Source organism: Chelonoidis abingdonii, chromosome 10 (assembly GCF_003597395.2).
Source record: "Chelonoidis abingdonii isolate Lonesome George chromosome 10, CheloAbing_2.0, whole genome shotgun sequence".
In the NCBI taxonomy this organism is placed as follows: Eukaryota; Metazoa; Chordata; order Testudines; family Testudinidae; genus Chelonoidis; species Chelonoidis abingdonii.
The window spans coordinates 27,759,421-27,783,113 of NC_133778.1; the positions used below are offsets into that span (position 1 = coordinate 27,759,421).

The following is a 23,693-nucleotide window of genomic DNA, read 5'->3' on the forward strand; positions in this document are numbered from 1 at the left end:
GATTAAAATAAAAATAGTACAGGAAGTGGTTAATAAGCTGATTTTAGCAGCTATAGACTCAGTGGTAAAGTACTTTGCATCTCTAGAGGCATATGTTTGGTCTGTCATCCTAAAAATCTGTTCTATTTGAAGCAAAACTTTTATTCTGCATGCTAAACCAGCTCTGAATTCATTTATAATAGTAAATGGGTTATAATTGAAGTTATACTTTTTCTAAATGTATGGACATAAAAATCCAGATTCAGATGTGGTACAAGCAGATGTAATTACACAAGTCACCAGGTGTTTATTTAAACCCAAATGTCTAAACAGACCAGACACTGCATGGTGGAAGTATCAGTAAATAGCAATACAAAAAGAGCATGTAGAACAGGGGTGGGCAAACTTTTTGGCCCAAGGGCCTCATCTGGATGAGGAAATTGCATGAATGTAGGACTGGGACAGGGAGTTGAGGTGCAGGAGGGAGCTCAGGGCAGGGAGTTGAGGTGGAGCAGGGGGCTCAGGGCAGGGGGTTGGGGTGCAGAAGGGGGCTTGTGGTGCAGTGAGTGTGGGGTGTGGCAGGGGATTGGGGTGCAGGGTGCAGAAGGGGTTCACGGTATGGGCTCAGGGCCGGTGCTGCTTACCTGGAGCAGTTCTGGGGTGGCAGGAGAGCTAAGGCAGGCTCCCTCCTGCCTTGGACCCCCGCCGCTCCCGGAAGCAGCCAGCACCACCTCCCTACAGCCCCTCAGGAAGTGGGGGCAGAGGGCTTTGCGCATTGCCCTCGCCGAAGCTCCCATTAGCTGCAGTTCCCCATTCCCAAACAATGGGAGCTGCGGGAGACAGTGCCTGCAGGCAAGGGCAGCACACGGAGCCCTCTGTCCCGCCAGGGGTAGCGGCGCCGGCTGCTTCCAGGAGTGGTGTGGGGCTGGCACAGGCCATAGTTTGCCCACCCCAATGTACTTAGTTAAGTTTGTTGTGAAGTCCAAGACCATAAGAGGGTTCAAAAAAGAACTAGATAAATTCATGGAGGATAGATCCATATTATGGCTATTAGCCAGGCTGGGCAGGGATGGTGTCCCTAGCCTCTGTTTGCCAGAAGCTGGGAATGGGCAATGGGATGGATCACTTGATTACTTGTTCTGTTCATTCCCTCTGAAGCTCCTGTCATTGGCCACTTTCGGAAGACAGGATACTGGGCTAGATGGACCTATGGACAGTATGGCTGTTCTTATTTTATATTCTGATGTTCTTAAATACAGTATTTTGTTTATTTCAATCTATGAAATACGAGTCCAGGATTACTCTGTATGGGAATCTGAAGCCTGTTATGAAACAACTAACCATGGGTAGTGAGCTCTTTATGTTCAGAATATCACCAGGTTCAATCATCATTGGGAGTTGCAGTCTGTTACCATCCAATTTCTTAAATTGTCAGCCATTTTCAGCTTCTTCTTTCTTTAAACTCAGATGCCTTTATGAAATACTCGTGCAACAGCATGGGCTTTCAGCTACAAATGAATATGTATTTTTCAGAAACTACTGACTGAGAGAAAAATACAACTTCCCAATGTCTGTCGATTTCAAACCAAAATTCAACCCAAAGCAATCTGGATTTGGTGATGGGACTGTTGTTCAGAGGCCTATACGCTAAGCTGTCCAAGGTATCAAACGTTCAGCTCAGATTACTGTATAGAATTGTTTAGGGAAAGGTACAAAAGGGAGCCAGACTGAATTAAAGCTAACAAAAAGGTCTAGTGATAGTGCCCAAGGACTGTGTTGATGATATGAATAGTAAACAAAAGGAGAAGGTAATAGAAAATTAATGGTGGGTCAGAAATTAGGTCTAATTAGTAGGCAAAATAATCACGGGATGTACTACTCTACCTATCACCCCCTTTTAGGGGACCTTAAAAGACTCTTTGGAAGGGAAACAAAGCACCAGAGGACATGTGAATTTAAAGAAGCCCATCATGGCTGTAACACCACAATCCACCTTGACAGCAGTAGACCCTCAGTGTCCTGACCAGCCCCAAAACAAGGACAGGAACAAATAATATCACCACCTCCACCGACTTCAGCTAAGTACTGCACAATACATGAAATGTAAGAATTGCATTCCTTTTGTCACCTCCTCCCTTATGTGTCCTTTCCCTTCCCCACCTTATTTTTTATCTTTCTCATTTTGCCTTTTGTTTAATAAGAGTCCGGCTTAGCTAGTCCCAACTGCATGTTTTCTAAGGGTATGTCTACACTACAAAATTAGGTCAATTTGATAGAAGTCGATATTTAGAAATCTATTTTATACAGTTGATTGTGTATGTCCCCACTAAGCGCATTAAGTTGGCGAAGTGCATCCTCAATACCATGGCTAGCATTGACTCACAGAGCGGTGGGTAGCTATCCCATAGTTCCTGTAGTCTCCGCTGCCCATTGGAATTCTGAGTTAAGCTCCCAATGCCTGATGGATCAAAAACATTGTTGCGGGTGGTTTTGGGTACATGTCGTCACTCTCCCCTCCCTCCCTCCATGAAAGCAATGGCAGACAATCGTTTCACACTTTTTTTCCTGGGTTACCCATGCAGACGCCATAGCACAGCAAGCATGGAGCCTGCTCAGCTCACTGCTGCTGTTGTGAGCATAGTAAACACCTAGCACATTATTCTGTAGCATGTGCAGAACCTGGCTAAGAGATGGCAGCACGAGGAGAATTGTGAGGAGGATATCGACACAGACGTTCCTGGAAAGCATGGGCTGTGGCAATTGGGACATCATGGCAGCAGTGGGACTGGTTGATACAGTGGAATGCCAATTCTGGGCCCGGCAAACAAGCACAGACTAGTGGGACCGCATAGTGTTGCAGGTATGGGATGATTCACAGTGGGTGCGAAACTTTCACATGCATCAAGCCATTTTCCTTTAACTCTGTGAGTTGCTTTCCCCAGCTCTGAAGTGCAGGAATACCAAGATGAGAGCTGCTGTGACAGTTGAGAAGCAAGTGGCGATAGCCCTGTGGAAGCTTGCAACCAGGACTTTGGAGCGAAGCCCAGAGCAGGAGCCCGGAGCAGTGAAGCTGCAGCTTTTTGCCTGGAGCTGGAGCAGAGCCAGAGCACAGCTCCAGTCAGGGCCATCTTTAGGATTTATGGTGCCCTAGGTGAGATTATTAAACTGGTGCCCCTGTTCCTGATCTGCTCTTAGCAACACAAATATAACCATAAGTACTGGAAAACTTGCCACATTCACGTTATTAAAACCAGTTTAACTTAATGAAGCACACTGTCATGCTGATGCACTAGCACTAAAGAAGTAGCACTACAGAAAAAATTCTGATTTGACAGAATGATGCAAATAATATAGTTTTTTAAATTTGTCAAAAAAAATTTATTGGAAATTTATATGAAGAGGTATTGAAACAAAGATTTGTTTTTAATTAAACGCAATCTTTCTGGCTTTTTTAGCAGTAATAATATCATCGTATGACAAAGACAAAGTCGTGTCTTGTTCGATTGCAAGAATAGCAAGACCAGTTAAGCGTTCCTGACTCATTGTAGAGCGGAGATAGTTTTTAATGAGCTTTAGTTTTGAGAAATTCTGTTCTCCTGATGCTACTGTTACAGGAATTGTCAGTAGAATACGAGTGGCAATGTACACTCATTAGAATGTAGAATTAGAAGTAGAATTAGAATGTACGCTCAGTAGAATACGAGTGGCAAAGTCCTGACCTCTGGTCCTGCTCAGGCAACTGCCAGCTGAGTAAATGAAACCCCAGACCGGCAGCAGGCTGAGTGGGGCTGGTGACCGGAACCCTAGACAAGGATCCCAGGCCCTGCTCAGCCCGCTGCTGGTGTGGTTTGACCACCAACTTCCTGCCAGCCAGGATCGGCCGCCAACCCCCCTCAGCCCGCTACCAGCCTGGGATTCTGCTCACCCAGGCTAGCAGGAGCAGAGTGGGGCCGGAGGTGGGTTCCTGACTGGCAAGGCCAGCGCCGGGAACCCGGAGTAGCAAAGGACTGGTGCTGGCTGGCACCCCAGCACTGGCAGCCAGACTGAGCCACTCAACCCCACCGGCCTTGCTCAGCCTGCCACCAGCCCAACTCAGCCCGCTGCGTGAATGGAACCCCAGTTACTGACAGCAGGTTGAGTGGTTCAGCCGGCCTGCTCAGCCCGTTGCCAGCCTGGGGGTTTCCTTGGGGCCCCCGGCCAGCAGCAGGCGCTGAGTGGGCAGCGGCCGGTATCCAGCTGGCAATAGGGCAGCAGCTGGAACCCCAGAGCAGTGATGGGGCTGAGCCGTCAGCCTGCCGCTGCATACCATCAAAATCAGCTCACTCTGCCACCTTTGGCACCGTGTGCCCATAGGTTTGCCGACCTCCATGCTTTATACACTTGTAAGGAGATGAGCTTATTACTGTTGTTGGAGGGCTGTTTCAGGAGTAACAGGCTATAGGAAAGTCAGTCAAATTTTTTGTTTCTCTGATGAAACTGGCCACTCCCTGCCTAAACCAAACTTTGCCACTAATAATTGTCAACAACTTAATTTTCTGTTTTTGGGCTAAGATATTGATTTAAAAAAAAATATTGAAATTGGATTCAGGATTGTTAGCAAGGAATTTTTTTGGCAACAAAGTTGTTAAATTGACAATTCTAAATGGCAACACAGTGCTGCTTTTCATGTTGCTCACCCCCCAGCCTGTGGTCCAACAGCTGCAGTAGACCCCAAAATCCATCTCTTGCGGTGCAAGAGTGGCAACGCAGCAGCAAACCCTTCAGGTCCAATCACAGCCAATGGCACACCACCAGCCTTACGAAACCATGGTGAATTTGCACAGCATCTTATCTCAGCAGTCAACCCATGGAGCCACAGCAGCTCATCCTGCCCTGTGCAGCTCCTCCCGGATGAGATGGATAGCTGGCAGCTGCCAGCCCGGGGGAGAGGTGCTCCCCAGCTAGGGTGACCAGATCCAGATGTCCTGATTTTATAGGGCCAGTCCCGATATTTCGGGCTGTCTTATATAGGTACCAATTACCCCCACCTAGAGTGACCAGACAGCAAGTGTGAAAACTCAGGACAGAGGTGGGGGGAGGGGGGTAAAAGGAGCCAATATAAGAAAAAGACCCCAAAATTGGGACTGTCCCTATAAAATAGGGATATTTGCTCACCCTACACCAATCCCCTATCCTGATTTTTCACACATCTGGCTAACCCCAACCCAGCCCTGTGTGACATTCCAATCCTGGCTCGCTGCCAAGGAAGTGAAGTTACTTTCACTTTCGTTCCTCAGCAGGCAGGCAGGCAGCCTCCTCCCCCCACCTACACCCCAGCACCTCACCCAACCCAGCCCTGACGGAGGGGAGGGAGGAGAGAGAAAGGGATGCTCCTGAGGAGGAGGGAGAAAGGAGGGTGTGCTCTGTGGGGCATGGGGGGAGAAGAATGGATGTTATGGGGGACAACAAAGGATACTGGTTCCAGAGCCAGCCTCACCTCACCTCAGCGGGGGGGAAAGAGTCACACTCACAAGTGAGCTCCTTCCCCAACCCCTACCCCCTCCCCTTCCCAGAGACCCCAGCAGCAAATCCCTTCCCTTAGACTGTGCAGCATTCTGCTCTTTCTAGGACCCAGCAGCCCTGCTCTTACATGCTCCACTGCTTCCCGTCTGTCTGGGCTCCCCAGACAGACGGGAAGCAGTGGAGCATGTAAGAGCAGGGCTGCTGGGTCCTAGAAAGTGCAGAGTGGTGCCCCCAGGCAGAGTGGTACCCTACGCGGCTGCCTATTCTGCCTATGGCTAAGGACGGCCCTGGCTCCAGTGCCCTGCTTGCAACGCCTGATTGCTACCTGTCAGTTGGGAATCAATTTGGAGTGGGCAAATCTACTGTGGGAGCTGCTGTGATCCAAGCAGCCAATACATCACTGACCTTCTGTTATCAAGGGTAGTGACTCTGGGAAATGTGCAGGTCATACTGGATGGCTTTGCTACAATGGGGTTCCCTAACTGTGGTGGGGCGATAGATGGAATGCATATCCCTATCTTGGCACCGGACCACCTTGCCAACCAGTACATAAACTGCAAGGGGTACTTCTCAATGGTGCTGCAAGCAGTGGTGGATCACAAGGGATGTTTCACCGACATCAACATGGGATGGCCAGGAAAGGTGCATGACGCTCGCACCTTTAGGAACTCTGGGCTGTTCGAGCAGCTGCAAGAAGGGACTTATTTCCCAGACCGGAAAATTACCATTGGGGAAGTAGAAATGCCAATAGTTATTCTTGGGGACCCAGCCTACTCCTTGCTCCCATGGCTCATGAATCCATACACAAGCAGCCTGGACAGTAGTAAAGAGCAGTTCAACTACAGGCTGAACAAGTGCAAAATGGTGGTGGAATGTGCCTTTGGATGTTTAAAAGCTCGCTAGCACTGTTTGCTGATTAGGTTAGACCTCAGTGCAACCAATATTCCCATTGTAATTGCTGCTTGCTGTGTGCTCCATAATATCTGAAAGATTAAGGGGGAGACATTTACTGCAGGGTGGGAGGTTGAGGCAAATTGCCTGGCAACTGATTTTGAGCAGCCAGACACCAGGGCGATTAGAAGAGCGCAGCTAGGCGCGCTGTGCATCAGAGAGGCTTTCAAAACCAGTTTCATGATTGGCCAGGCCACAGTGTGACAGGTGTGTGTGTTTTTCCTTGATGCAAACCTGCCCCCTTTGTTGATTTTAAGTTCCTGTAAGCCAATCACCCTCCCCACCTTTGATCACAGCTGGCAAAAGAAATAAAGTAACTATTGTTTTGAAACCATGCATTCTTTTTTTATTAATTAAAAAAAAGTGAGATAACTGACAAGGTAGCCCGGGTGGGGTGGGGTGGGGGAGGAGGGAAGGATAAGGCCACATCGCTTATTGTAGCCATGCTACAAATCAAAACTGTTTGAATAACAGCCTTCTGTTGCTTGGGCCATCCTCTGGAGGGGAATGGCTGATTGTCCAGAGCCTCCCCTCCCCGTGTTCTTGGGCATCTGGGTGAGGAGGATATGGAACTTGGGGAGGAGGACAGGTGGTTATACAGTGGATGCAAGGGGGTGGTCTATGCTCTTGTTGGCTTTCCTGCAGCTCCACCAGATGCCTGAGCATGTCGGTTTGCTCCCCCATTAGCCTCAGCATTGCATCCTGCCTCTTCTCATCGTGCTCAGTTAATGCTTTCCTGGACTCTGCCACTGAATGCCTCCATGCATTCAGCTGTGCCCTATCAGTGTGGGAGGACTGCATGAGCTCGAAAAACATGACATCACAAGTGGGGTTTTTTTTGCCTTCTAATCTGCAATAACCTCAGGGACGGAGATGATAGGGAGAGCATAGAAACATTTGCACCTGCGGGGGGATAAAAAGGGAGAGTAAAATTTAAGATGATACATTTCTGAGATCAAAAGGAGACTTTTACAGTGAAGCAAACAATTCACAGCAGACATCACGTATGCTTTAGGTACAAAGTCACATTTTGCCTTTTATATTGAGCACCTGCCGTTATGGTGACACCTCACACATGGCTGGGCAACAGAATTTGGTTTCCAGGCAGCCATGATAAGCCAGTGGATACGCGGGGTTGGCATCTTACACCTTGATAACATGTGGGAATGGTTTCAAACTGCAGCGCCCTCCTTTCCCATAGCAAGCAATGCCGGTTGGGTTTCACATTTAAAAGGAGGGACTGCGGTTTTCGGGTGGATGTGCAGCACACACCCCCTCCCACCCCACAGTGTGATTATTCTCTGGGATGATCCCTTCCCCCTTCCCCCCACCACTTGGCTATTCTCTGGGATGATCCCTTTTAGTCAAACACAAACAGCCCAGCATGAATGGGGTCCTTTTACTGTTCCCTTACAAAAATTTTCCTGTTTCAACCAGGTGACCTTGAATGATATCACTCACCTGAGGCTAACACAGAAAGATGTAAACCAAATGTTGCTTGAATGCGACCAAAACCCAGAACCATTCACTGCCATGCTTTGTGCTGCAATGATTCCAGACTACTTGCTACTAGCTTAGCATGGTAAAGTGTCCTACCGTGGAGGACGAAATAAGGCAGCCCTCCCCAGAAACCTTCTGCAAAGGCTTTCAGAGTACCTCCAGGAGAGCTTCACGGAGATGTCCCTGGAGGATTCCTGCTCCATCCCCAGACACGTTAACAGACTTTTCCAGCAGCAGTACTGGCTGCACATGCATTCCAAGTCTTCAGGGCAACTCAAACATTAAACACTATTGCTTTTAAACCCTGTACTGTAGTTACAAATGTGCACTCACCAGAGGGGCCTTCTCCAGCTTCAGGGGCAGGGATCCCACCTTGGGAAGGTACTGGCTCCAGGGTGATAAAAAGATCCTGGCTGTCAGGAAGAACAGATTCACCACTTGCCTGCTGCGCATTCTCCTCCTCCTCTTCCTCATCCACAAAATCCTCCTCCCTGTTGTGTGAGACTCCCCCCTTGCAGGTGTCCATGGACAGTGGTGGGGTAGTTGTAGGGTCGCCCCCTAGAATGCCATGAAGCTGATCATAGAAGCGGCATGTATGGGGGGCTGAAGCATCAAAAATCTTTCCATTGTTTAAACCATTCTAACTATAGGCAAGACACATCTCAGAAAGAGAGGTATTATACCCTTTTGCATTCTATCCACAGGATCTCTCACTTCAAGGTCGCAGTCATGGATAACATTTCCAGTATGTGCATTTGATCACTAAATGTGTATACGGTTCTATAGACACTGACAAAATTTCCCATTGATTTCTCTTGTCAAGGTGACATCTTTTCATGGCAGCTGCACTCTTTTGCAAACCAGCTGCTGAACAGCAAATGAGGATGAAAGACTTGTCTACATCATCACTTCTTTTACCATGTGTGTGAAAGAAAGTGAGATGTTGCAGATATAATAGTTTGGAATAGGTACTCCCAGAAACATTTAATCATTCCTCTGAATACTGTTTTCTGTTCATATCTTAGAGTCTGAAGACTGTGGGAAGGAAACATACCATACAATAGCTATACTAAAGGTAAAGGTATTCTCACCTCATCTACATTATGAAGTCTTGCACATAATCTTGCCCCCTCATCTCTGCTTTCATTTTCCCCTAGTCTTCCTACTACTACTTATGCCCTTCCCAATCCTCCCACCTTACTCCTCCCCTTATTTCCTTCTACTATCAGCTTTGTGCCCTTCCTCTACATCTTGTACTTGGAACAGTCCTCCTACCTCATCTACCAATTATCCTCTATTTTCATCATCAAATTTCTTAAAATTCACTTGAAGAAATCCCTACTTCCTTTTTTTCAGCATTACAAATCCCCAACTTCTTCTTTCTTTGTGTGTTTTCCTGTATTTGTCTTACTTGGAGTCTAAGCTTACGAGAGCAGAGAATGCAAGTTCCTCTGTGCCCTGTTGTAAACATTCAGTGTAAATGTACAGGTCAGTAACAATACACTTCATAAAATTTCAAGTTTCAGATTCACATAGCACCAGGCAGTAAAGACTCCCTTCCCGCTTCAAGTGCCTTATGTAGAACTGATGTGAATGAAATTGTTTTTAGTTATTCACTGTATCATTGTAACTTCCGTTCACCATTTCATTACACTTGCCATATTACTTACAATGTAACTTCCGTTCACCATTTCATTACACTCACCATTTTGCCTACATTGTAACTTCTGTGCACTATTGTAATTCAAACCCCATTTTAAAATGCTTACTCCATTTTGTGGAAGGCTTGTGCTGCAGCCTCCATTTTTGCAAGCCCTGCTGTAATTTTATTAGTCTAGTTTAGATGTGTGAATGAGGTATGTATGGGTGATAGAATCAACCTCCAGCGCCAGCCCGTCCTGATGAGATAAAATTCAAATACCAATGGCTGAAGACGCAGACAACAGCCCTAAACAGAGTAAGAAGCATCCACTCTAAAAAGAAAAGGACAAAAGAAACAACAAAAGGAAGATCAAAGCCAGGTCCGAGGCTGAAAGTCACTCCTGCAATTGATGGGTGATCAAGCACCAAACCCAGAGGCGGCGTGACACAGCAAGACCTATAGACTTTGAATCCAAACTAAAAGCCTATGAAAAGAAGGGTGAGATAAGAGACTTTGGGTAACATTCTGCTATCAACAGAGGCATCGGTAAGCGCCCGACAGAGACCCGGCTCCTCCTCGTGCTCAGCTTTCCTGGCCAGTTAGCTGCCACGAGCTACGATCCCAAGCTGCGAACTCAAGCCACGAACTTTAGCTACAATCAGGACTGGTGACTATCCAGCAGCTGCAGAACATTTGGTGTATGTGTATAAGCATTGAGGTATTTGCTAGTAGTTATAGATCATTAATAAATGTGGCATCTTTGTCTTGACCCCTAAAACGATCCTGTCTGGTTTTGTCTATACAACACTTACCCCAGACTACATACTTCTCTTCAGGCCATCACTACTTGCTCTTACTATGTTAAGCACAAGAGGGTTCACACACAGTCATGGATACACTGAAGGCCCTTGGTTTAAATTTTTAAGAGGTATATTTCACAGTGGACCATCAGAAGTATAGCAAGATCGCCAGCCAGGATATGAAGGTTTGCATGTAAAATCTCTATAATGAAACTGGTTTCTTATTCAGATTTGTGGGGGTTTTTTGTCTTGTCTTGTCAAGCACAACAGGTGCTAGCACAGTGGTTCTTAAACTTTTGTACTGGTGACCCCTTTCAAATAGCAAGCCTCTGAGTGTGACCCCCCCCTTATAAATTAAAAACACGTTTTTATATATTTAACACCATTATAAATGCTGGATGCAAAGTGGGATTTGGGGTGGAGGCTGACAGTTCGTGAACCCTCCCATGTAATAACCTTGCGACCTCCTAAGGGGTCCAGACCTCCAGTTTGAGAACCCCTGTGCTAGCACAATGTAAATGTGAAACCAACATTTACTAATATTTTAAATAAAAACCCCAAACACACACAACTCTAGGCCACTGTCATGAAAAGCACGATATAAAATGGCTTTTAGAAATAACAAAAGGTGATGATCATAGGATCATAAAAATGTAGGGCTGGAAGGGACCTTAAAAGATTATCTAGTCCAGTCCCCTGCACTAAGGCAGGACCATAACTAGACAATCCCTAACATGTTTGTTTAACCTGTTATTAAAAACCTCCAGTGAGGGGTTCCATAACCTCCCTTGGAAGCCTATAGTCCTTATAGTTAGAATTTTTCCCTAAGATTACTTCTTGTCTTATCTTCAGTGGATATGGAGAACAATTGATCACAGTCCTCTTTGTAATGACCCTTAACATATCACTGTGACGCTCCCCTCTGGTGTGACTGGACTGGTAGTCTGCTAGGTCACTCCAATCCTTGACTTTGGGAACCAGCCTTATCCTGCTCTGCTGTGAGAAACCCACTCCTGGGCTGTTCATGCACAGCCTCTGGCATGTAAGCTGCTCCCAGCTATGTACAACTGAATGACACTAGCCAATACATCCAGTCCCAGACACAACCCTAGGAATCTCTGTCTGGCAGTGTCCAGTTATGCCCGTTAGATGCTGCAAGCTTAAATGAGTTCATTAATTTAACGAAGAAATTGATATGTATCAGGCCTGTTATCCCAAGGGGAGTCTCTGACACGTTTCAAACCAAATGCACTACTTCAGGTAGAATAAACAAACAGATTTATTAAACTACAAAGATAATTTTTAAGTGATTATATGTCAAAGCATAACAGGGAGGGATAGCTCAGTGGTTTGAGCACTGGCCTACTAAACCCAGAGTTGTGAGTTCAGTCCTTGAGGGGACCATTTAGGGATCTGGGGCAAAAATCTGTCTAGGGATTAGTCCTACTTTGAGCAGGGGGTTGGACTAGATGACCCTTCCCTTCCAACCCTGATATTCTATGAAGTTGGATTTGGTCAAATGAAATAAACACATTCTAAGCTGATTTTAACGCTTTCAATGCTCTCACAAACTTAGCTGCTTCTCACCACAGGCTGGCTGGTTGCTCTTCAGCCAGGCTCTCCCCTTTGATCAGCACTTCAGTTGCTTGGTGTGGTGGGCGAGAGAGAGCATGGCAACCGTCTCTCCCTTTTATCATGTCCTTTCTTCCCTTTTGGCTTTGCTTCCCCCGCCTTTGTTGCTGCCTAGGCCAGCGTCTTTTGTTCCTGTGAGGCTGGGCTGGGTTTGTCCCATATATGCCCTGATGAACTGCCTCTCTGCTCTTGGAGAGTTTTTGCCTAGGCTTATTTTAAGCCATGAAGATACATTTTCAGCCTCATAACTACATACATGAAATTATAACCTATAACATTACTCTAACATCACTGTAACAACAATGCTCAGTGCATCATGAGCCTTCTAAAGACACCTGACACAACAAACTGTACCTTGGGGGAACATCCAGCACCCCCATGTTCATCCTTGTAAAATGATTGTGTGGTATCCAATACAAAGTTTGTCATGTCGGGTGTCTTAGGAAAGCTCATGACAAATTTATTATCCACTATCACTACTAGATCCTTTTTAGCAGGATGCCTAGCCAGTTGTTCCCAATTTTGTAGTTGTGCATTTGACTTTTCCTCTTTAAGTCTAGGTGTTACACTTACTTGTCTTTATTTAATTTCACCTTATTGATTTCAAACCAATTCTCCAATTTGTCAAACTCGTTTTGAACTCTCCTCCAAAGTGTGTGCAATCCCTCCCATCTTAGTGTCCTCCATGAATTTTATAAGCATACTCTTCACTACATTTTCCAAGTCGTTAATGAAAATATTGACTAGTACCAGACCCAAGACAGACCCCTATGGGACATCACTAGATAAGTCTCCCCAGTCTGACAGCGAATCATTGAAAAGTACTCTTGAGTATGATCCTTCAACCACTTTTGCACCCAATGGATCTTAAGAATTCACCAGTGCCAACTGGCAAAGAGTTCACTGTTCCATCAGCAGCTCCTATGAGGCCCAACAAACTCACTACACCGAACACATTGCTGTCAGCATTTATCTATAAAGAACGTCATCTGAGGTATCAACTGAAAGCTGGTGACACACTGGTCATTAACATCACTTTGAAGTGCATGTATTAACACTATATAAGGAATTATGTATACTTACTAATATTAGGCTTTAAAGTCTGTAACCAAACAAAAGGAGAAACAGGTTTCTTCCAGACTAGAAGGAATCTCTCGCATATAGATTAAGCAGTGTGAAACAAGAAAAATGGGAGCTACATTTGCATGTAAAATTGAAACAGGTTGATGGGGGGATGGGAATTCAACATGGTGTCAACACAGTGGGAGCAAAACAACAGGAACGCATTTCAAAGGACAACAAGGAAATCACCCTGTTATCCATTTCACTGAGGAACAATGTTGGTGGAAAGGAGTGATTCATGAAAGAATGGATCCTGCAGCTCTGCAGAAAGACTCTGAGGGTGAGGAACTGGTAAGGGCTGTAGTCTACTAAGTCTTAGGGTTTGGTTACACTGCATGTGTGCAGCGCTGGGAGTTAAAGCTGTCTTTGTACAGCTGTGTAGGAAAAGCGCTGCAGTGTGGCCACACTGACAGCTACCAGCGCTGCAGTGTGGCCACATTTGCAGCATTTGCAGCGGTGTTGGGAGTGGTGCATTATGGGCAGCTATCCCACAGAGCACCTCTTCCCATTCTGGCACCATGGATTGTGGGAAGCGGGCGGAGGGTGTGGGTCATTCTGCTTCCTGTCTCAATGCCCCGTGATGCATCGCTTCACATCCCAGCAATCCCTGTTTTTCCGTCCATGTTTGGTGCCATCTTGCCTCTTTCAACGGTTTCTGTGCAGCGCGATTTCTGTGGGAAATGGAGCCCAAACTGCTGAGGAGTATGCTGACGAGTCTCGCCAGCACATCACATTTGGCAGTTGAGCCTATTCCTTAAGATCCAAAGTGACAGTGAGGAGTCCGACGATGATAGCGAGTTGCATAATGCATATGACATGAAATTGCTTGTGGCATTCACGGACATGCTCAGCACCGTGGAACGCCACTTTTGGGCTCAGGAAACAAGCACTGAGTGGTGGGATCACATCGTCATGGAAGTCTGGGATGATGAACAGTGGCTGCAGAACTTTCGGATGAGAAAAGCCACTTTCATGGGACTGTGTGTTGAGCTCGATCCCACCCTGCGGCATAAGGATATGAGATTGAGAGCTGCCCTGCCGGTGGAGAAGTGGGTAGCTATTGCAGTCTGGAAGCTGGCAACTCCAGACAGCTACCGATCAGTCGGGAACCAGTCTGGAGTGGGAAAGTCAACCACTGGAATCGTGTTGATGCAAGTTTGCAGAGCCATTAATCACATCCTGCTAAGAAGAACCGTGACTCTGGGGAACGTGCAGGACATTGTGGATGGCTTTGCCCAAATAGGTTTCCCTAACTGTGGAGGGATGATAGATGGGACGCATATTCCTATTCTGGCACCACCCCACCTAGCATCCGAGTACGTTAATTGGAAGGAGTATTTCTCCATGGTTCTCTAGGCACTTGTGGATCACCGTGGGCATTTCATTGACATTAGCACAGGCTGGCCTGGAAAGGTGCATGATGCACGCATCTTTCAGAACACTGGCCTGTTCAGGAAGCTGCAGGTTGGGACTTTTTTCCCAGACCTGAAGATCACAGTAGAGGACGTCAAAATGCCCACTGTGATCCTTGGAGACTCCGCCTTCCCGTTAATGCCATGGCTCATGAAACCGTACACAGGGAGTCTTGACAGAAGCAAGGAACGGTTCAACTACAGGCCGAGCCGGTGCCGAATGACTGTGGAGTGTGCTTTTGGCCATTTAAAGGGGTGCTGGCCATCTCTGTATGGGAAGCTGAACATAGGGAAAAGCAGCATCCCCACGGTTATATCTGCGTGCTGTACCCTCCATAATATTTGTGAAGGGAAGGGTGAAAGATTCAGTCAGGCATGGACCTCTGAGGTTCAGTGCCTGGATGCTGAATTTGGACAGCCAGAGAGCAGGGCTACTAGAGGCCCAGCACAGGGCTGCAAGGATTAGGGATACCTTGAGGGAGGAATTTGAGGCTGAAAACCAACAATAATGTTTGGTGCCTCGCACGGGAGTGAAGTGAAGTGGTTACAATGTTAGTAGGAATCTGTGTTTGCTAAGCTGATTTGCAGTGCCTGTTTCTTTCCTGGGCTAAGGTATCTTTGACTTTCTGCAATAATAAAGACTGTTTTCAAAGCCAAGAATTCATTTATTGAAAAGTAAATTACTTTATTGACAGACATACAACTTTTTGGGAACCTAAAAGGGCAGGGGAGGGGGGTGGGAACTGTACAGTCACTGGTTTGAATATGTCTTGTCTGGAGTGCTGTGCAATGACTGCTGCATTTCAGGATGGCTATACTGCATGGTGAGGGGAGTTGAGTGCAGAGGGTAAGGGTTGTAGTTCTAAGGGCTGCTTGGTGAATGTACAGGTGTTGGAGGCAGCTGGCGGTGGTGGTAAGAACCTGGATGCTGGGGAAGGGGGTTTTGAGCTGACATGGGGACACAAGGGAAAGAGCTTTGGGACAGGGGCAGCGGATGCGGTAGTGCTCCGCCTGCATGGCTACGAGTGCCTGGATAGAGTCTGCTTGGCGCTCCAGGATGCTTATCAGCTGCTTTGTGCTTTTCTTCCTGTCCACTGCATTTTTCTGGCGGATTCTGCTTTCCCTTTCCCTCCAATCCTGCACTTTTTGATTCTCTGTGACAGAGTGCCGCATAACTGCTTGCGGCATGTCTTCTTTGCTTTTTTGCAGCTTCTCCCAGAGGTTTTGTAGTCTCTCAGCCGTTGATAACACGGGGAGCCAAGATTTCAAGGTTGCATCTGTAAAGGCAAAAATGCAACACTTAACAGAGGCAGCATTGTTTATAACAGACAGTTATTCCCCCACAGTTAAGGAAGGTAACAGTCTTCACAATAGCATAATTTTCCCATCCCAAAGAGAGGGCACATAACTCACGGGAGCCCCAAAATGGTGAGTAAGGGGGACTGATTTTTTCAGGGCTGTACTGTCCGCGGAGTTTCTGTGCGTTGGGGAAAGCAAACAGCTGCAGGGGGCACCTATACTGAACACTATCCCAACATTTTCCACAGGAGTTTATCCTGGAAGATATTTCGCTGCTGCGGGTCACCTGGGAAGCACGGGAAGGTCTTCTACTGCAATGCGGATTCCACCCTGGCCCCTATGCAGCTTGCCTGTGTCTTGCAATGGTCCCCCCACCCCTCGCGGCACAATGGTGCAGACCCGTTAGCCTGAGTGGGACAAGGACCACAGTGGCTCTCCCAAGAAACCTGCGCAAGTGCATTGCCCATGCTCTGGGTGAAACTTTTGAAGAGATTACCGAGGCCGATTACCACGATGTGATAGACCACATCAATGCTCTGTTCCGCATGTAGGCATGCATGCAGCCCTAACCCTCCCTCCTCTCCCAAAAAATTTCAGTCCTGAAAATAAAAGCCGCTTACTGGGAATCCGCTCCTCTGTTTGTCCTCCACCAAGTACCAGCTGCTGCGACTGGCTACCTTCCTCCTGGCTTGAGAAGAGCTCCTGGCTGCATGCCTTCTGGGACTCCAGGGTATCTCATTCCACCCCAGTACCCTCACTCTCGCTTTCCTCCTCCTCCTCTCCCTGCTCTGAAGTGTCCATTGTGGTCCTCAGAGTAGAGGTGGGGTCACCCCCAAGTATCACGTCCAGCTCTTTGTAAAAATGGCAGGTTGCGGGGGCAGCACTGGACCAGTGGTTTCCCTCACGGGCTTTGCAGTAGGCGCTCCACAGCTCCTTCACTTTAACCCTGCACTGCAGCGTGTCCCAGTCATGGCCCCTTTCCAGCATAGCCTTTGATATCTGCCCATAGGTATCGTAATTCCTACTGCTGGAGCGCAGCTGGGATTGCACAGCTTCCTCCCCTCAAACACTGATGAGGTCCAGCAACTCGCCATTGCTCCATGCTGGGGCTCATTTGCCACGTGGAGCCATGGTCACCTGGAAAGATTCACTGATTGCACTCTACACCTGGCTGAGCAAACAGGAAGGGGATTTTAAAAATTCCCGGGGCATTTAAAGGGCGGGTCTGACGCTTGGTCACCTGAGGCCAGGGCAGTAGAGTTCAAACTGATGAGCAGAGTGGCTGAACAGGCATTCTGGGATACCTCTGAATACCTCTGGAGGCCAATAACAGTGCTTTTGGTGGCCACACTGGCAAAGCAGCGCTGCATCAGCAGCGCTATAGTCGTTATTCCCCAGGTCGAGGTGGAGTACAACCAGCGCTGTAGCCAGGGAGATATAGCGCTGTATGTGCCTTGCAAGTGTGGACAGTGAGTGAGTTGCAGTGCTGTAAAGCCACCACCAGCGCTGCAACTCTCCAGTGTAGCCAAGCCCTCTGTCTCTAGAAAGCGCATTATACTTTTTTTTTTTTGTGGGTAACCCATTTCTGTTTCCATTATTCTCACTCAATACTCGCTTGAATCTGTTCTTTGTTAATAAATTCATCTTTGTTTTCACTATAAATATATTACAGTACTGTGCTGATATAGAGGACCCGAAACCTAAGTTGTAACCCTCCAGCTGTGTGTATTTCCTCTTTGAGAGGCAATTTACCTGGTAAAACCTGTGAGTGTCCAGTGACAGGGACTATATGCTACAGGGGAACGTTCTTCAAATAGGGTTCAGGGATTGGACTGCACCTGCTGTTAACCTGCAAAGCAAAATAGAACTATCAGAGTCCTGAGAAGAGTGTCCAAGAACTACCGATAGACTCCATCATGCTGGAGGCAGGGGAGTGGGGTGGGGGACAAATTGAATCACAATTTGGGTGCCTGGAGGAAGCTTCACACCCACTTTATAGTAATCTGATCTAGGCCACATTTCCCTAGTTTGCTTATAAGAATGTCAGGTGGAACTGTCAAAAGCCTTACTAAAATCAAGATATCTCATCTATTGCTCCCCGCATCCACTATGCTGAGGCCATCTGCTATACTATTATGTGTTTAGCATAATCTCCCAAGGGAAACATAAGCAAGTGAGCCACAAAAATGGTTTGCAGTAATGTGCAAAAAAATATGAAATTAAAATTCATTATGTTTTTTATTTCCAGAGACAGTTGCCTAAGCAACTGATGATAAACCTGAGCAAAATTATTATTAATTTCCACTATTATAATTTGCATTACAGTAACAGCCCTATTGTGCTAGGCTCTGTGGAGATATAGGAAGACAGTCTCTGTGTCCAAAAACTAACTGCAGATATTTTAAGTGGATCTCATTTGACATACTTGTATCACTTTTTATTATTTGACTCACTAGCCTATACTTTACTGGAAAACATAGTATAAAAATGTACAGCATACTTCCTTGCAAATAATATGTATTTCAGAGATTGTTTTTCCTTTTTGCAAGGGGCATGTGCTCTCTACTAAACCCATAGGAAAAACAAGGTTTTTTCAGTTCAAGCACATACATCCATAACAGTTTTATGGAAGGGCTAAAACCTCCCATCAGATCTGCAGGACAGATCCTAGATAAGCAGCTGAAATGAAGGATTATCTTGACTCTGACATGGAAATGTTTACTTTGATAATTTAAATGTCTGTGTTGGCTTCACATTATTTGTCATTGTGCACACAACTCTCCAGAAGCGTACTAAGGATGTGATACAGAAACCTTACTCCCAGGAGAAATCCCTATTCACTCAAGTAATTCTATTGACTCCAGTAGCACCATTTGCACAAATAAGGTTTACTCATGAGAGTAAAGGTTGGAGAATCAGAAACGTAGTGTTACCCAAAAGGACTGTTTTTAGGCCAACATGCTACAAATTTGGATTATATTCTGACATTGATTAAAACAAAAAGCCAATGACATTCCCCTCTTTAGGTGGAATATGTGATACACAATAGATTCCTTTGTGGATAGAAATATAAGCAGTAAATAAAGTGTGATTTAACCTAGAATAATGCAGGTTAAAATATTTGAACATGTAGTCTGAAAGCCCAGGAGGAAGGAATTCTTGGAAAGCACTAATTCAGAGAAAGAGAGAGAGAGACTTCAAATAATAGCAAATTAGAGATTATTTTATAATGGCAGAAAGGTAATGGCAAAAAATGCCAATGCCACATTATGATTCATATGCAGGGATTATCTACACTTTCCCCCCCAACTATAATAAAACATTTGGTGCTAATTTTGGATCAGGTTAGGAATGTCATTAATTGTCAAATCTATTTGCCACCAGCTCTGTGCAGTGTGTTCTTTGCTTGTCAGCCTCTGAGTATCCTTTAGTGAGGCAGTACGCTCACTCTTCATGCAGAATACTACCTATAAAACTTGGAATGTTATTCTTGTTACCCATAATTGGGCCAGTTAGTAAGTAATGTTGCTCGAAATTGGGCCAGCTAGTAAGCTTAGGGAGGTCTAATGACCCACCAGAGTCTGGCAGAGAGCAGCACATTTATTATACTGATAGCTAAGCTCAAAGGGGCAGGGGGAGGGGCACACTCACACTCATACTCACGCTTCCAGGACAAACATGGCACTGGAGATGTCAGGATCCTTCAAGGTAAGTGTCCCACAGCGCAGCAATAGAGGGTGCGATAAAGGTAAGTCTTCCCGATGCACAATGGAATGGAATGCGGCGAACCACTGGCCAGGTGGACCGGGCGAAGGGCCTTTACGGGAGAGGTGCGACCCCGCTAGGCAGCACGGCCCGGGGGCGTAGGCGTGGAATACACACGATGGAGAGGGGCTGCGGGGGCAAGACTTGTCCCAGGCAAGGTATGAGGAGCCTTATGAGTCAGAACCCTCATCTCATGAAGTAACTAACCCACTTGATCAGGCGGCTTTCCTGATGCACCAAACACCATCCACATTATCCTCCTCTAAAATATACTTCGAAAATGTAGTATTACAAAACACCACAAATATTTTCTATGTGTCAAATATCAAATATAGCCTTTTAGAAGCCCATTCAGCATACTTTTCAAAAGTCAGCATCTGTTCATACTATGGTTTTACTTTACATTAGAAAACACTTATTGCTATCTTATCACATTGTACTAGGTATCATACAAACACAGAATAAAGTAGAAGACACCCAGAATTGCTTACATTCTATTTAAATAAGATGCATTAAACACGTAAAAGGTCCATTTTGTTGAGGAGGAGACATATCCAGACTGACACAGTGATCAACCATTTAACACTGGGTAGGCCTCATCCTGAGTAGATCATCCCTAGGCCTGACAGATACATGAGGGTTTTGTGGTTTTTACACTTTGGCAGCAATTGTACGGTTTGTCATGACAATCAGGCCTCAGGCTTGGAGACAGCAGCACTACTCCTGCAGAGACCTTTTCTAAGGTCATCTCGATCACCCACACCAGGATCAGACATAATTCAATCCTACTTCTTTATTGTTTTCAAATGATTGAAAAAAATCATTCCTTCTTTTTTCATCTTTCCACGGATACAGGATGACCCAGCCTAAAGATCTGGCCCCAAGCAAGTTTGGCGAAATCCAGGTTTAGGAGCAGGAAGTGGCTGGGCTGTCTCTCCATTAGGGGGGCTAGGGGTGAGAACACCTTTAAGGGTAGCCTCTAAACAGGGTAAACCATAAATCCCTTTAGCTAGAATGCCAGCAGCATGCACAAGGACATTCAAGTCTGGAGTTTCATACAGGAAGAATTTTTGGAGTGCAGAGGATAGCACCAGTACCAATAACATTTTTTTCCTTAAATGGCAGACTAACGTGACTTGGTGAAACTTGGAAATTCTTTTTATGCCGTTATTTTTGGAAGCTCTAGCTCTGATGAAGGATAAATTAATGACAGTTGTTCTAGCAAAGATTTGAACTGGGTTTCATCCTCCATATATTTTTATGTTGTATTGCTGAAGGAGGAAGAATTGATGGTGATTAGCTAATTTAGGGTTCCATCCTCCCATTGCAAGAATTGAAATTGGTGAAACTCCTATTGACTTCAAAAGGAGTAAGCCCAAAAAGACTAAACAGAACAGTGTATTTTTAATAGAACTGTGCTGTAATCCTGAGTGGGGAAAAAATTGTGTTCTCTTTATCTACTTCTCTCTCTTAAGAATATCTATATCTTTTTAGAGAGATAAAATAAAATCTGAAAAACTAACAAAAACAGACATGAAGAACCCATGGGAGCATTTAACCTTATGTTTCTGGTGACTGAGGACAGGCTACCAGTATCATCAACTACAGTGGCATGCAATGTTCCATTATACCCCAAGGTTACTTACTATTTGAACAAGATTATCATCTTTGAATACTTCCAAAGCATTGATCATTTCTAATGGGGATTAAACATTTATGATGCTGAGTTAAGATACAAGAAGAAATAATAATCAGGGTGGCCATCCAGTACTGATTGTTGACAAGAACTCATGAATATTTTATTGCTAATGATGTAAACACGTCAAACCCAGCCACTAGGCATGTACTCTAAGCGTATCTATCTACCTAGCTGTTTGCTCATAATTTATGATTGCACAAGTATGACTCTGGTCCAAAGGGAAGTGCTAGCATAGAACTATGTGTTCTCAGTTAGGGAGGTGTGTTTAATTACACCGCCTTTTCAAACGCTTATTGTAGTGAAGCAACTTGCATTGGAGTCAATGGATTTGAGCGCTTCAGATTTTATGCAAACACACAAGACAGAGTACCAACCTTTTAATTTAACATTACTCTGGCTCTTGCTCATGTTGATGTTTCCTCTCCCAATAAAATAATATGGTTTCCAGTTATATGGGCTAGTAACTTGCCTGATTTCAGATTTTGTTCCCAACTTCTGAAAACTGTGCCTACTTTGGGGAGAAAAAGGCTCAGGTTCCATGTTTAATCCACCTCTGCAGAGGATCTTGCACCCTCTCAATAGACCCCCAACCCATTTTCCTACTTTGGGGCTGGCTTCTGGGCACAGTTACCATGCCTTCTCACATCTGGTGTCTACAGTGGCAGACAGTTGATCCCGTCTCACCTTAGAAGATCTTCAAGCAGTGTCAAGCTCCCCCTGCTTCTCTATCTTTTGTATATTTTAAAGGGAACAGGTTGTCTGCCTCCTAACCCCCATTCAGCAGCACTAGGACCCATAAGGCTCTATTGGTTTCTGGTGTTCTTGCTGCAATAGCTATTTGCTGCATGCTAGGGCCTGACATATCCCAGACTGTACCACTCTATGGACTCCCCAAAACAGCTGTTTCTGCCACTGTACTTTTTAAAAACATTTCATATAATAGAATTAAAATGAAAGTGGTTATCCAGTTAATATTAATTATTCTCTTCCCAGAGGAAGGCTAGTGTAACTTCAACTCTCTATTGACACACTGAGCTTTGATTAACATTGAAGTCAGTAGAGTTATTCTGTGCTTACACCTGAGTAACTGAGATCAGAATCAGAGCCCTTTATGGAGGATATTTTGCTCTGATTTTAGTGAGTTAAGAGAAAACATATATGCAAAATGAATTGTGGACCATATTTTGGAACAAGAGATGTATAAATAAGAGGTACCTGCATATCACTATGCATCCTTATTTTGATCATCATCCGTCCATCCATCCTCCAAATTTCTCATCTATTGTTTTTAGCTCTTACTTGTTCCATCATGTCTGCCATTAGGTTGTAAACAGACTAGGACAGGGAAGTTTTCAACAGAGGCTATTAACACTCTGCGAGGCTAGAGAGAATGGATGGAAAACCTGGTCAGAGAAGAATCACACCCTATTTATTTATTTATTTATTTATTTTCAACTCCGTAAGAAGGTCAGAACATTTTTACAAATTGCATACGTCTCCAAAAATTCTAGGGCCTTGTTCTAACCTCAGTTACACAAGGTATAAATCAGGACATAAATCCAGTAAATTCAACGGAGTTATCCTGGTGTAAGTGAAATCAGAATCAGGTTCCTATAGATATCATCATTCATTAAAGGTTGACAGAGACACTATTAGTAATCTTTTTAGGATATAATATTTTTTGAATCTATATTGGATGCTACATTTGAAATTCTGGTGACAATTAACAAGTACTTTGGGATCCCAAATAAGGTTAAAAACTTTCAAATACATTTTTGGTTAAATCTGAAGTATCTGCAAGGGGCATTTAGCTTAGTGTAGTAGTTGTATGGAGGCAAGACTATAAACAGAAAGCCCAATTCTTAACTAAGAACTGCACACATGGAATGTCACTGGCAGATTCCCACCAAAGTCAACAGAACTTCATTTATGAGCAAGAGTCTGTGCTTGCTAATCAAGTTGCAAGACTGGGCCCTTAGTTTATAGGAATCATCTACTTTTCTACCAACAGAGGAAAAACAATATAGTTTTGGACTTAACACACGTAACTCTACATTGCAGATGAAAGTCACCTGATGTTCTTTTCTATACAAATCCTCTTTTGTTGGCGGTGACAGTTGGCGTAATACAAAGATATCACAGCATTTGTAAAACACGGTTACTCACCTTTGTAACTGTTGTTCTTCGAGATGTGTTGCTCATATCCATTCCAGTTAAGTGTGTGCGCGCGCCGCGTGCACGTTCGTCGGAAGACTTTTACCCTAGCAACACTTGGTGGGTCGGCAGGGCGCCCCCTGGAGTGGCGCCGCTATGGTGCCAGATATATACCCCTGCCGACCCAGCCGCCCTTCAGTTCCTTCTTGCCAGCTACTCCGACAGTGGGGAAGGAG

At 45.3% G+C, this 23,693-nt stretch overlaps 2 long non-coding RNA genes across 2 annotated transcripts in view; both read right to left on the minus strand.

The window, feature by feature from the left end:
* Positions 1-15,184: 15,184 nt before the first annotated feature.
* Positions 15,185-17,685, minus strand: LOC142047355 (uncharacterized). The gene is made up of 2 exons (XR_012656600.1): positions 17,592-17,685; positions 15,185-15,817 (listed from the first exon to the last, which is right to left on the minus strand). It is a non-coding gene; the product is annotated as an uncharacterized LOC142047355 (long non-coding RNA).
* A 1,602-nt stretch (positions 17,686-19,287) lies between these two features.
* Positions 19,288-23,693, minus strand: part of LOC142047356 (uncharacterized) — an 87,767-nt gene continuing 83,361 nt past the window's right edge. Inside the window, exon 3 of the long non-coding RNA XR_012656601.1 lies at positions 19,288-19,866. This is a non-coding gene — a long non-coding RNA (uncharacterized LOC142047356). The remainder of the gene's footprint in view (positions 19,867-23,693) is intronic.